General features: G+C 40.7%; 1 pseudogene; it reads left to right on the top strand.

The window, feature by feature from the left end:
- Positions 1 to 13,989: 13,989 nt before the first annotated feature.
- Positions 13,990 to 14,564, top strand: part of LOC100478399 — a 15,893-nt pseudogene continuing 15,318 nt past the window's right edge.

The raw sequence follows: 14,564 nt of genomic DNA, 5'->3' as shown, positions 1-14,564 counted from the left end.
TTATTCATTCCATAACTGAAGCCTGATCTCCGACTCCCCTTTGCCAATTTTGTGCATCCTCTCACCACCCTATTCCCCCCACCCCCAGCAGCCATAAGTTTGTTCTCTATATTTATAGGTCTGACTCTGTTATTTGTTTATTAAAAAATGGGCAGAGGCTGGGGCGCCTGGGTGGCACAGCGGTTAAGCGTCTGCCTTCGGCTCAGGGCGTGATCCTGGCGTTACGGGATCGAGCCCCACGTCAGGCTCCTCTGCTATGAGCCTGCTTCTTCCTCTCCCACTCCCCCTGCTTGTGTTCCCTCTCTCGCTGGCTGTCTCTATCTCTGTCAAATAAATAAATAAAATCTTAAAAAAAAAAAATGGGCAGAGGACATGAATAGACATTTTTCCAAAAAAGACATACAGATGGTCAACAGACACATGAAAAGATACTCAACATCACTAATCAGCAGGGAAATGCAAATCAAAACCACAATGAAATATCACCTTACACCTGTGAGAATCACTAGAATCAAAAATACAAGAAACAACAAGTGTTGACAAAGCTGTGGAAAAAAAAGGAACCCGCATGTGCTGTTGGCGGAAATGTAAATTAGTACAGCCATTGTGGAAAACAGTATAAAGTTTCATCAAAAAATTAAAAACATAAATACGATGTGATCCAATAATGCTACTATTGGGTATTTACCCAAAGAAAATGAAAACACAAATTCAAAAAAGATATATGCCCCCCTATGTTTATGGCAGAATTATTAATAATAGCCAAGAAGTGGAAGCAGCCCAAATGTCCATCAATAGACAAATGGATAATGAAGATGTGGCGCACACACACACACACACACACACACACACACACAATGGAAAATCACTGAGTTATAAAAAAGGAAAGACTTACTTCTTTTTTTTTTAAAGATTTTATTTACTTATTTGACAGAGACAGAGACAGCCAGCAAGAGAGGGAACACAAGCAGGGGAAGCGGGAGAGGAAGAAGCAGACTCCCAGCAGAGGAGCCTGATGTGGGGCTCGATCCCAGAACGCCAGGATCACGCCCGGAGCTGAAGGCAGATGCTTAACAGCTACGCCACCCAGGCTCCCCAGGAAAGACTTACTTCTCAGAGCAGTTTTAGGTCCACAGCAAAATTGAAAAGAAGGCAAAGAGATTTCATGTGCCCTCTGCCTGCCCACCCCGCCCCCCACACACAACCTCCTCCACTATCAATATCCAGCACCAGAGCAACATGCTTGTTATAGCTGATGAACGTACACTGACACATCATCATCACACAATGTCCATAGTTTACATTAGGGTTCACTGTCAGTGTTGTATATTCTATGGGTTTTGGCAAATATATACCATATATATATGTATACGTGTGTGTGTGTGTGTGTACAGACATATATCCACCATTATCGTATACAGAATAATTTCATTATCTTAAAATCCTCTGTGTTCCACCGATTCATCCTTCCCTTCTCCCCTAACTCCTGGGAACCACTGATCTTTTTGCTGTCTCCATAGTTCTGTCTTTTCCAAGATATCATATAATTGGAATCATATAGTAAGCAGCCTTTTCAGATTAGCTTCTTTCACTTAATAATATGTACTTACTATCCTTCCATGTCTTTTCACTGCTTGACAAATCAATTCTTTTCTGTACTGAATAATGTTCCATGGTCTGGATGCACCACATTTTATTTATTAATTCATTCACATACTGAAGGACATCTGGGTTGCTTCCAGGTTTTGGCAGTTACAAATAAAGCTGCTACAAACATCAGTGTGCAGGTTTTTGTAAGTTTTCAACTCCTCTGGCTAAATACCAAGAAGTGCAATTGCTGGGTTTTATGGTAAGAGTATGTTTAGTTTTGTAAGAAACCACCAAACCGCCTTCCCAAGTGTCTGTACCATTTTGCATTCCCACCAGCAACAAATGAGATTTCCTATTGCCACACATACCTGTCATCATTTGGTGTTATCAGTGTTCTGGATTTTGGCCATTTTAAAGATGTGTAGTGGTATCTTGCTGTTTTAATTTGCTATTCTCTGATGACATATGATGTTGTCCTTTTTATGTATAAAGCACAGATATATAGTATATCTGCAGCATTAGAATTTCAAGGGGGTAGGGGAACAACTAGGTTGTTCCTTAAGGGAGCAAGAATGGGATTTTTAAAAAATTGAGAAGAACTGGCCTGGTGGTCAGAGAGGCAGCATAAGGAAAGAGACACAGGACAGAAGAGGGCATTTGCTCATACTGAAGGCCTAGGACCTGGCTTCACAGGGAGCCTGAGCAACTAAATAAGCTACTGGAATAAAACTCTGTTTGGAGAGCAGAGCAGACATTAATTTTTATAATCTTGATTGTATTAGGGTTCTTCAGAGAAACAGAACCCATAGGATATATCAATATAGATATATGTTATATATATATATATATACACACACACACACACACATACATACATAAATACATAAACATTTAAACATATATATATATATAGAGAGAGAGAGAGAGAGAATCACATTATTTAACGTCTCTGTGCCTCAGTTTCTTCTGTTATAAAATGGAGATAATAGTAGCACCTACCTCAGAGGATTATTGCAGTGAATAAGTTAATATAAAACCCCTGGAACAGTGCCTGGTACATAGTAAGTGCAAGATAAATGTTTAAAAACCATATAAAACCATGTGAATCAACAGTGGAATGTGGAAACCAAAAGCTAATTGAGCATGCACAATAAATGCTAGCACTTGCTGTTAATCTTTAAAACGCTGACTAGTTTTGTCGCTAGTCAAAACTCACTCAGGCCATTCTCTACCTGGCCATGAGACTGACCTTAAAAAGAGAAATCCCTGCAATGTGGCCATCTAACCCTGGTCTGCCCTACAGAACTAACCCAGAGCCCATTAGCATAAGAGTCCCCGAAAGCCATTCCTTTACACTTGAAAACAGAGATGGATGATTAGTCCACTCTGCAAGGCCAATGATAAACCAAAATATGCTGCTCCCTATCCGGAGCTCCGCAGGCTCCCAATGGCAAGGAAAATCATTATCCCAAAGGGATCCACTCAGAATATCTGGGAGTTTGCAGCCAAGACAATAGGGCTCCCTGCAGTCCTCAAAACTCTCAAAGAACAGATTTTAAAACTTTGGATGTTGACCAAACAGACCAGACGGTGGCAGAGTAATTAATTACTTACTAAAAAAGCATTTCATAGAGAAAAGTCACTTCTGTAAACTCAGATCTAGGAAACCAAAACTGAAATCAGATCTGCAGGCTTCATTCCCCCCACCTGCCAGTTTTCAGCACACTCATTTCTGAGACACATCCTATAGTTTCTAAGCCAACTGACCTAGAAGCAGAGGATAAATAAACTTTCATAAAAACTAGAATGAAGAAAATATTTTCCTCTAACATTGTAGGAAGAAACACAGATGTTAGATGTTTTCTGCACTGACATACATGGTTTCCCCCTTATTTATGAAGAAGAAATTTGCAAGACAGTCTGGATGAGTATAATATCTATTATTAATATTATTGTTACTATTACAGCATTTCATTGAGTAGGAAGGAGTCTACCTCTCAATTAGAAGATTGAAATACAACCCAAAACAAAAAAATAATATTTTAAGCCTAGAAATTCTACACTATTCATTACTATGACAGGAGTCTGCTTTGCATTAGTTGAAAAATGAGTCATAACGTTCCATAAAAGATGTCATTGAAAACTAGAGGCAATTTTATTGAGGAAATCCCCCAAAGCATTAGCAACATCTTCAGAAAGAACATATGATGAATATTTAAAGATGCACTCCACATTGATCAAATGTATCTTCCACCATCTACTCTAAGGAGTAGGCAGCTGCCAGAATATAAGACTCCCCCACAGCTTCTCAGATGTTACGATCAGATGATATATAGAGAGGGACAGATAGACAGAGGCAGAGATAGACAGAGACAGACTACTACAGGAAGTCCTTGAAATTATGGCAGCTTTCTCTTCCTGGTAAAATCCTAGGTTTATGTCTAACTTGCCCCAAAGCAAGGAACAAGGTAATGCAAGGGGGTGAGAGGATTACATTTCTAGATAAAGGCCTGATCTTCAACTGTCTTTAGAAAAGCTAGCAAACCCTACAGTTAGCACTAGAGTTAAAAAAAAATGTATGTGGATTCAGTTGTGTAACAAACTGTGTTTTCTTTTTTTATACTGGTTGCTAAGCTCAGACCCAAAATTTCAGGCCACTTCTAGCAAAGTTTATAGAATTGCAAACAGTTATTTTAGGTACTCACTTTACTCCATGGCTTTCTTTCCCTTCCTACTTTCCCCCATTAGCCTTCCCCTGACCTCATTACCCAAGAGTTTTCATATATGTGCGATCCCATATCACTTCCTAAATTATATAAAAACCCTCTTTGGGACAAGGGAGGGTATAAAGGACCATGACTATGTGAAATACCTATGAACAGTGGCATAAATGGAGAAAAACCAGATGTTAGACAGCAGTCACTCTTGTACAGTATATTCACCCAGAGTGGCATCTTCAACAATTTTTTGAACAGGTTAAGTTATTGAAAAGTACAGCTATTAAGACTCTGGCAGATACAGGTTAAGATGGCGGAGGAGTAGGGGACCCCTTTTTCAGCCGGTCCCCTGAGTTGAGCTGGATAGGTACCAGACCAGCAGGAATATCCACGGAATCAGCCTGAGACGCAGGAAGATACATCTGGATCTCTACAAATGAACATCTCCAGCGCTGAGTATCGAGGTACGAAGCGGGGAGCCGTGAAACCGCGCACAGATATCGGAAGCTAAACAGAAGGGGGAGGGAGCCGCCGTGTCAGGGCGCCGGGAAGCGGTAGCCACCTGCAAGGGGGAGCGGACAGACCGCGGACCCGCACGCTTGAGACAGCAGGCTGAGAAGGGAGCTCCGGGAGCGCACGCGGGACGGCTGGCGGTTGGCGGGCCACCTGCACGGGGGAGCAGGCGGACTCGCGGACAGCACCCGTGAGACACCAGACTGAGACGGGGAGCTCCGGGAGCCCGCGCGGGGCGGCTGGCGGCGGGCGGGGTTGGAAACACAAAGGACAGAGACGTGCCGGCCCTGGAAGTGAGGGCTGGGACGCCGGGTGTGGGGCGCACAGCCCGGGATGCTGCAGGGTTGAGCAGCACCAACAGAAACAGAGTTAAAGTGGCCAGAACATCAGTGGAGAACGATCCGCGATCCCTCTGTTCTGAGACAGAGGCTGAATTTCAGCCGCTGCTGCTCTCTCAGAAGAGGCATAGCAAACCGCCAGGGAAAGCCGCCAGAGAACAAAAGCCCGGAAATACCGGCTCACAGGGTGCCCATCCCCATCCCCCCTCGCAAGGGACACAGAGACTCTACCCAAACAGGGTTTTCTGAGTACCTGCAGGCAGGCCCCTCCCCCAGAAGGCAGGCTGAAAAATCAAGAAGCCCACAACCCGGAGCGCCTGAGTGGCGCAGTCACCAAGCACCTGTCTTCGGATTAGGGTGTGATCACAACGCTCCGTAAGGAGTCCTTCATCGGGCTTCTCCACCGGGAACCTGCTTCTTCCTCTCCCACTCCTCTGCTTGGGTTCCCTTTCTTGCTGACTGTCTCTCTCTCTCTCAAATAAATAAATAAACTCTTTAAGGAAGAAGCCCACATCCCTAAGATCTCTATAAAACAAGGGCGCACGGCCTGGGTCCCAGTCAACACTTGGGCTCTGGACAACCCTGCAATCTCTCTTCATCAGAATGACGAGAAGGAGAAGTCCCCCCCAGCAAAGAAAAGATAATGAGTCTGTGGCCTCTGCCACAGAATTGGCCTCGGCCACAGAATTAATACATATGGATGTATCCCAATTATCAGAAATGGAATTCAGAGCAACAATGGTCAAGATGATGAGTAAACTTGAAAAAAGCATCAGAGAAAGCGTTGCTGAGAATATAGAATCCCTAAGGGCAGAAATGAGAGCGAATCTGACAGAAATTAAAAACTCAGTGGGCCAAATACAGTCAAAACTAGAGGCTCTGACGGCCAGGGTCACCGAGGCAGAGGAACGCGTTAGCGAATTGGAGGATGGGTTAGTAGAAGAAAAAACGAAAATAGAAGCTGGTCTTAAAAAAATCCACGCCCACGAATGTAGATTACGGGAGATTACTGACTCTATGAAACGATCCAATGTCAGAATCATCGGCATCCCTGAAGGGGTGGAGAAAAACAGAGGTCTAGAAGAGATATTTGAACAAATTGTAGCTGAAAACTTCCCTAATCTAGCAAGGGAAACAAGCATTCGTGTCCAAGAGGCAGAGAGGACCCCATCCAAGCTCAACCAGGACAAACCTACGCCACGGCATGTCATAGTGCAATTCGCAAATATTAGATCCAAGGATACAGTATTGAAAGCGGCCAGGGCAAAGAAATTTCTCACGTACCAAGGCAAAGGTATCAGGATTACGTCAGACCTGTCTACAGAGACCTGGAATGAGAGAAAGGCTTGGGGGGGCATTTTTAAAGCTCTTTCAGAGAAAAACATGCAGCCAAGGATCCTTTATCCAGCAAAGCTGTCATTCAGAATTGATGGAGAAATAAAGACGTTCCAAAATCGCCAATCATTAACCAATTTCGTAACCACGAAACCAGCCCTACAGGAGATATTAAGGGGGGCTCTATAAAGGTAAAAAGGCCCCAAGAGTGATACAGAGCAGCAAGTCACAACCGATACAAAGACTTTAAAGAGAAATGGCATCATTAAAATCATATCTGTCAATAATCTCTATCAATCTAAATGGCTTAAACTCTCCCATAAAACGCCACAGGGTTGCAGATTGGATAAAAAGACATGACCCATCCATTTGCTGTCTACAAGAGACTCATTTTGAACCCAAAGATGCATTCAGACTTAGAGTAAGGGGATGGAGTACCATCTTCCACGCAAATGGACCTCAAAAGAAAGCTGGAGTAGCAATTCTCATATCAGATAGACTGGATTTTAAACTAGAGGCCATAGAGAGAGATACAGAAGGGCACTATATTATTCTTAAAGGAAGTATTCAACAAGTGGATATGACAATTATTAATATATATGCCCCCAACAGGGGAGCAGCAAGATACACAAGCCAACTCTTAACCAAAATAAAGAGACATATAGATAAGAACACAGTAATAGTAGGGGACCTCAACACCCCACTATCAGAAATAGACAGAACACCCTGGCAAAAACTAAGCAAAGAATCAAAGGCTTTGAATGCCATACTCGACGAGTTGGACCTCATAGATATATATAGAACACTACACCCCAGAACCAAAGAATACTCATTCTATTCAAATGCCCATGGAACATTCTCAAGAATAGATCATGCTCTGGGACACAAAACAGGTCTCAGCCAATACCAAAAGATTGAAATTATCCCCTGCATATTCTCAGACCACAACGCTCTGAAATTGGAACTCAACCACAAGGAAAAACCTGGAAGAAACTCAAACACTTGGAGGCTAAGAACCATCCTGCTCAAGAATGACTCGATAAACCAGGAAATCAAAAAACAAATTAAACAATTTATGGAGACCAACGAGAATGAATACACAACGGTCCAAAACCTATGGGATACTGCAAAGGCAGTCCTAAGGGGGAAATACATAGCCATCCAAGCCTCACTCAAAAGAATAGAAAAATCTAAAATGCAGTTTCTATATTCTCACCTCAAGAAACTGGAACAGCAACAGAGGGACAGGCCTAACCCACTGACAAGGAAGGAGTTGACCAAGATTAGAGCAGAAATCAATGAATTAGAGACCAGAACCACAGTAGAGCAGATCAACAGGACTAGAAGCTGGTTCTTTGAGAGAATCCATAAAATTGATAGACCACTGGCAAAACTTGTCCAAAAACAAAGAGAAAGGACTGAGATTATTAAAATTATGACTGAAAAGGGAGAGGTCACGACCAGCACCATTGAAATTGCAAGGATTATTAGAAACTTTTATCAACAGCTATATGCCAAAAAACTAAACAATCTGGAAGAGATGGAGGCCTTCCTGGAAACCTATAAACTACCAAGACTGAAACAGGAAGAAATAGATTTCTTAAATAGGCCAATTAACTATGAAGAAATTGAGTCAGTGATAAACAACCTTCCAAATAATAAAACTCCAGGCCCAGACGGTTTTCCTGGGGAATTCTACCAAACATTCAAAGAAGAAATAATACCTATTCTCCTAAAGCTATTTCAAAAAATAGAAACAGAAGGAAAGCTACCAAACTCATTCTATGAGGCTAATATTACCTTGATCCCCAAACCAGGCAAAGACCCCCTCAAAAAGGAGAATTACAGACCGATTTCTCTAATGAATATGGATGCCAAAATCCTCAACAAGATCCTTGCTAATAGAATCCAACAGTACATTAAAAGGATTATCCATCATGACCAAGTGGGATTCATACCTGGGATGCAAGCATGGTTCAACACTCGCAAATCAATCAATGTGATACATCATATCAACAAGAAAAGACTCAAGAACCATATGATCCTCTCAATTGATGCAGAAAAAGCATTTGACAAAATACAGCATCCTTTCCTGATTAAAACCCTTCAGAGTGTAGGAATAGAGGGTACATTTCTCAATCTCATAAAAGCCATCTATGAAAAGCCTACTGCAAGCATTATTCTCAATGGGGAAAAGCTGGAAGCCTTTCCCTTAAGATCAGGAACACGACAAGGATGCCCACTCTCGCCACTATTATTCAACATAGTACTAGAAGTCCTTGCAACAGCAATCAGAAGACAAAAAGGGATCAAAGGTATCCAAATCGGCAAAGAAGAAGTCAAACTGTCTCTCTTTGCAGATGACATGATACTCTATATGGAAAACCCAAAGGAATCCACTCCCAAACTATTAGAAGTTATAGAACAATTCAGTAAGGTGGCAGGATACAAAATCAATGCCCAGAAATCAGTTGCATTTCTATACACGAATAACGAGACTGAAGAAAGAGAAATTAGGGAATCCATCCCATTTACAATAACACCAAAAACCATGCGTTACCTTGGAATTAACTTAACCAGAGACGTAAAGGACCTATATGCTAGAAACTATAGATCACTTTTGAAAGATATTGAGGAAGACATAAAAAGATGGAAAAATATTCCATGCTCATGGATTGGAAGAATTAACATAGTTAAAATGTCCATACTACCCAGAGCAATCTACACTTTCAATGCTATCCCGATCAAAATACCGAGGACATTTTTCAAAGAACTGGAACAAATAGTCCTTAAATTTGTATGGAACCAGAAAAGGCCCCGAATCTCCAAGGAACTGTTGAAAAGGAAAAACAAAGCTGGGGGCATCACAATGCCGGATTTCGAGCTGTACTACAAAGCTGTGATCACAAAGACAGCATGGTACTGGCACAAAAACAGACACATCGACCAATGGAACAGAATAGAGAACCCAGAAATGGACCCTCGGCTCTTTGGGCAACTAATCTTTGATAAAGCAGGAAAAAACATCCGGTGGAAAAAAGACAGTCTCTTCAATAAATGGTGCTGGGAAAATTGGACAGCTACATGCAAAAGAATGAAACTTGACCACTCTCTCACACCATACACAAAAATAAACTCCAAATGGATGAAAGACCTCAATGTGAGACAGGAATCCATCAAAATTCTAGAGGAGAACATAGGCAACAACTTCTATGACATCGGCCAGAGCAACCTTTTTCACGACACATCTCCAAAGGCAAGAGAAATAAAAGATAAAATGAACTTATGGGACTTTATCAGGATAAAGAGCTTCTGCACAGCCAAGGAAACAGTCAAAAAAACTAAGAGACAGCCCACGGAATGGGAGAATATATTTGCAAAGGACACCACAGATAAAGGACTGGTATCCAAGATCTACAAAGAACTTCTCAAACTCAATACACGAGAAACAAATAAACAAATCATAAAATGGGCAGAAGATATGAACAGACACTTTTCCAATGAAGACATACAAATGGCTAACAGACACATGAAAAAATGTTCAAAATCATTAGCCATCAGGGAAATTCAAATCAAAACCACACTGAGATACCACCTTACGCCAGTTAGAATGGCAAAGATAGACAAGGCAAGAAACAACAATTGTTGGAGAGGATGTGGAGAAAGGGGATCCCTCCTACATTGTTGGTGGGAATGCAAGTTGGTACAGCCACTCTGGAAAACAGTGTGGAGGTCCCTTAAAAAGTTAAAAATTGAACTACCCTATGACCCAGCCATTGCACTACTGGGTGTTTACCCCAAAGATACAGACGTAGTAAAGAGAAGGGCCATATGCACCCCAATGTTCATAGCTGCATTGTCCACAATAGCCAAATCATGGAAGGAGCCGAGATGCCCTTCAACAGATGACTGGATTAAGAAGCTGTGGTCCATATATACAATGGAATATTACTCAGCTATCAGAAAGAACGAATTCTCAACATTTGCTGCAACATGGACGGCACTGGAGGAGATAATGCTAAGTGAAATAAGTCAAGCAGAGAAAGACAATTATCATATGATTTCTCTCATCTATGGAACATAAGAACTAGGATGATCGGTAGGGGAAGAAAGGGATAAAGAAAAGGGGGGTAATCAGAAGGGGGAATGAAACATGAGAGACTATGGACTATGAGAAACAAACTGAAGACTTCAGAGGGGAGGGGGTGGGGGAATGGGATAGACTGGTGATGGGTAGTAAGGAGGGCACGTATTGCATGGTGCACTGGGTGTTATACGCAACTAATGAAGCATCAAACTTTACATCGGAATCTGGGGATGTACTGTATGGTGATTAACGTAATATAATAAAATTAAATTAAAAAAAAAAGACTCTGGCAAAGGCTGTAGAGGGAAGCAGTGTGAAAGTGAAAGCAGTTCGATCACAATGTAAAGATCCATAATCTGGTAGAGAAAATTGTTGAAAGCCATTCTTTTTTCATTTGCTCACATTCCCAACCAAACATTCAGGCCTAGCTCCCCATCGCCCAACCCTTATATGAGAACCTGGCTTTTTATTTTTACATGTGTATGATATGCAGCTCGTGCATAAGGGCTGAGCTCATACAATTTCTCCCGAGAGAAAGTCATGGAGACCCCAAGAGACGTATACTGGTAGGATGGGGCAAGAGGTGGGGTGTACAGAATGCAGGAGCCTGATCAGGCAGCAGAGTGATCAGGCCCCAAGGTTTAGGTGTTACAGTGGTGAGGGTGCAACTGAAGTGAGCTGTATTTGATGGGGTGAAGTAGATGGCACTTAGCAGATGGACACATGAAAATGACTTAGATAGCAGAGCAACCAGAGGAGGGCTGGGTAAAAAGACAACTATAAGACCGATATGAATCCACAATGGCATGTGAAAACAAAAGTTTTCTGAGGCCAAAATTTTATCTGCATATAATCTGAGGCTGCACTTATAAATCTTCAGTGAAACTTTTAGTCCTCAGATGCCCGAATTATATTAATCATTATCCTTGATTGCTAATACACCATCATTTTTTTCTATGCAAGAACCTCTTTTATTTTATTCATCTTTTTATTTTATCATGCATTTTGGAGACATCATTGCTTTGAAATGAAGTATAATGTTTATGAAAGGAACAAATCTGAAGGGTGCAGCTCTACAAAATTTTTACATGTATTCATCAATGTAACCACTGACCAGATTAAGACATAAATATTTTTATCCTGTCAGTTTTCCTTGTGTCCCTTCCCAGAAAATATCTTCTTCCCAACAGGTAGCTACTATTCTGATTTCTGCAACAATAGACTAATTTTTGCCTGTTCTTGAACTTCATATAAATGGAGTCCTACAATATGTTTTCTATTGTTACTGGCTTCTTTCACTCAACGTCATACGTGTGAGATTCATCTGTGTTGTTGCCTTTATCAGCACTCTAGTCTTTTTCTTAATAATTCCTGAGTCATAGGGTCGGTGTACATTTAACTTTATTAAAACTGCCAAATCATTTCCCAAATTGGCTGAAACAATTTATATTCCCACCAGCACTGTGTGAGAGTTCCACTGACTCCACATTGTCACCAACATTTGGTACTGTCAGTCTATAATTTCAGCCATTCTGCTGGGTATGTAGGATTACCTCATTGTAATTTTACTTTGCATTTCCATAATAGTTAAAGATTTTGAAGCACTTCTAGATTCCAATCCATCATATCCATGCATGTGATGTCAAAAACCCCACTGGTTTATCTCTCACCCAGTAGGCCAAGTCTGGTCCTCAATGCAAGTCCAGAATCAACAAATGCTCCATAGCTTACCTAGGTAGGGGTCACCCCTCTCTGGAATTTTAGCTTATCCAGTCCTTGTCATCAAGTCCAGCTACAACTCTGTGATAACTTCAAAAATAAGTTTTATAATTTATCTGATTTTTTTCTAGCTGTTGCAGTGAGAGTGTGTGTGGTCTGCTGTGATCTATGATATCACACTGGGAAGTGGGACCTTTTCCATTTCTTCTTGGGTCAGTTTTGGTAAGTTCTATTTTTCAAGGAATGTTTTAAGTTCATCTCAGTCTTCAAATTTATTCATAAAGTTGTTTGCAATATCCTCTAATCCTTAGAATTTTTAAAGCATGTGATATTGGTTAGTTGTGTCATCTTTTTTAATTTCTTGGTTACTCTTTCCACAGATGTGTGAATTTTATTATTGTTTTTTAAAATATATATTTTTAAAGATTTTATTTGTTTGAGAGAGAGACAGAGATAGTCAGAGAGAGCACAAGTGGGGAGGAGAGGGAGAAGCAGCTCCCCATTGAGCATGGAGCCCGATGCAGGACTCAATCCCAGGACCCTGCCAATGGCAGATGCTTAACTGACTGAGTCACCCAGGAGCATCTCAATTTTATTGCTCTTTATCAAAAACGACTTTGGGGTTCTTTGGATTCTATTGTAACTTTTCCTCCCATTTTATGGATTTCTGCTTTTACCTTTATTTTCTTCTTCCTCTACTTCCTTCAGGTTTATTCTATTCTTCTCTGAATTTATTCAGTTGACATTTAGTTCATTCAATTGAATGACTTTTCAGTGATTCCTCTAAATTTATAAAAGCATTTAGGCCATAAATTCTCTTCAAGTATTGGTGGCACTGTATTTTACAGGTTTTCAAATGCAGCATTTTAAATTAAAATTGTGTATATTTAGAGTGATCAACATGAGGAGTTGAGATATATATATATATATATATATATATATAGTGAAATGATTACAATAGTCAAGCTAATAACATATCATCTCTTCAAAGTTACCATTTATTATGTGTGATGAATGTACTTGAAATCTACTCTCAGGGTATTTCCAGAATTCAATGCGGTAATATCAGATACAGTTATCACGCTTGTACATTAGATCTCTGGCTTATTCATCTTACAGAACTGCAAATTTTTACCTTTTGACCTCTGCCCATCCCTTCCCCCTCCAACCCCTGGTATCCACTGTTCTATGAAAACTCCTAGAAACTTACTTTGTTTTGTTTTATTTTTAGATTCCACATAAAGGTGAGATCATACAGTATTTGTTTTTCTCTTTCTGGCTTATTTCACTTAGCATAATGTCTTCCAGGTTCATCCATGTTGTCACAATGACTTCTTTCCTTCTTTCTCATGGATGAGTAGTATATAGCACATCTTCTTTATCCATTCATCTATTGGTGGACACTAAGGTTGCTTCCATATCTTGGCTATTGTGAATAATGCTGCAATGAATATGGGAGTATGGATGTCTCTTCAAGGTCTTGATTTCATTTCCTTTGGATATATACCCAGATGTGGGATTGTTGGATCATATGGTAGTTCTATTTTTAATTTTTTGAGGAATATCCATACTGTTTTTCATTGTGTCTGTACCAATTTACATTCCCACCAACAGTGTACTAGTGTTCCTTTTTTTCTACATCCTCACCAACACTTGTTGTCTCTTGTGTTTTTTCTTTTTTTTATTCGGCATGGTGCTGAGGCAGGCCATGTGCTCAGGTCCATGGGAGCCAGTTTCGAGGTCTTATGGGCTCTGGCCCCACACTGAGGCAAGCAGAGTGCCTAAGTCCATGGGAGCTGGCCTGGCATTGGGGTGAGGCAGGAGCCTGGGTCCGTGGAAGCCCTCCTGAAGGCTGGGTCTGCAGGGATTTTGCTATCAGGATTAATACTACAGTATAAAATGAATTTGGAAAGGGGAAAGATTTATGCGATCTGAAAAGAAACCCTCTTTTATTGTTTTCTAGAAGAGATTGTGTAGAATCAGCATTAATTATTTAAATATTCAGTAGAATTCTCCAGTGAACCTATCTGGGCCTGGAGAGTTTTCTTTGGGGGAAGTTTTTTTTTTTTTAATTTAAAAACGTTTTCTATGAAGTTATGGGACTATTCAAAGGATCTATTTCATATTGAGTGAGTTGAGGGAGTTAAGTTGTGGAAGCTTGTGGTTTTTGAGGAATGGTCTATTTTAATTGAGTTGCCAAATTTATGTGTTTGAAGCTGTTCATAGTACTCCCTTATTGTCCTTTTTTTTTTTTTTTTTTTTTTT

Source organism: Ailuropoda melanoleuca, chromosome 1 (genome assembly GCF_002007445.2).
Source record: "Ailuropoda melanoleuca isolate Jingjing chromosome 1, ASM200744v2, whole genome shotgun sequence".
NCBI classification, from domain to species: Eukaryota; Metazoa; Chordata; class Mammalia; order Carnivora; family Ursidae; genus Ailuropoda; species Ailuropoda melanoleuca.
The sequence above is the reverse complement of the archived record's forward strand: the minus strand, read 5'-3'. Positions and strand labels throughout refer to the sequence as shown.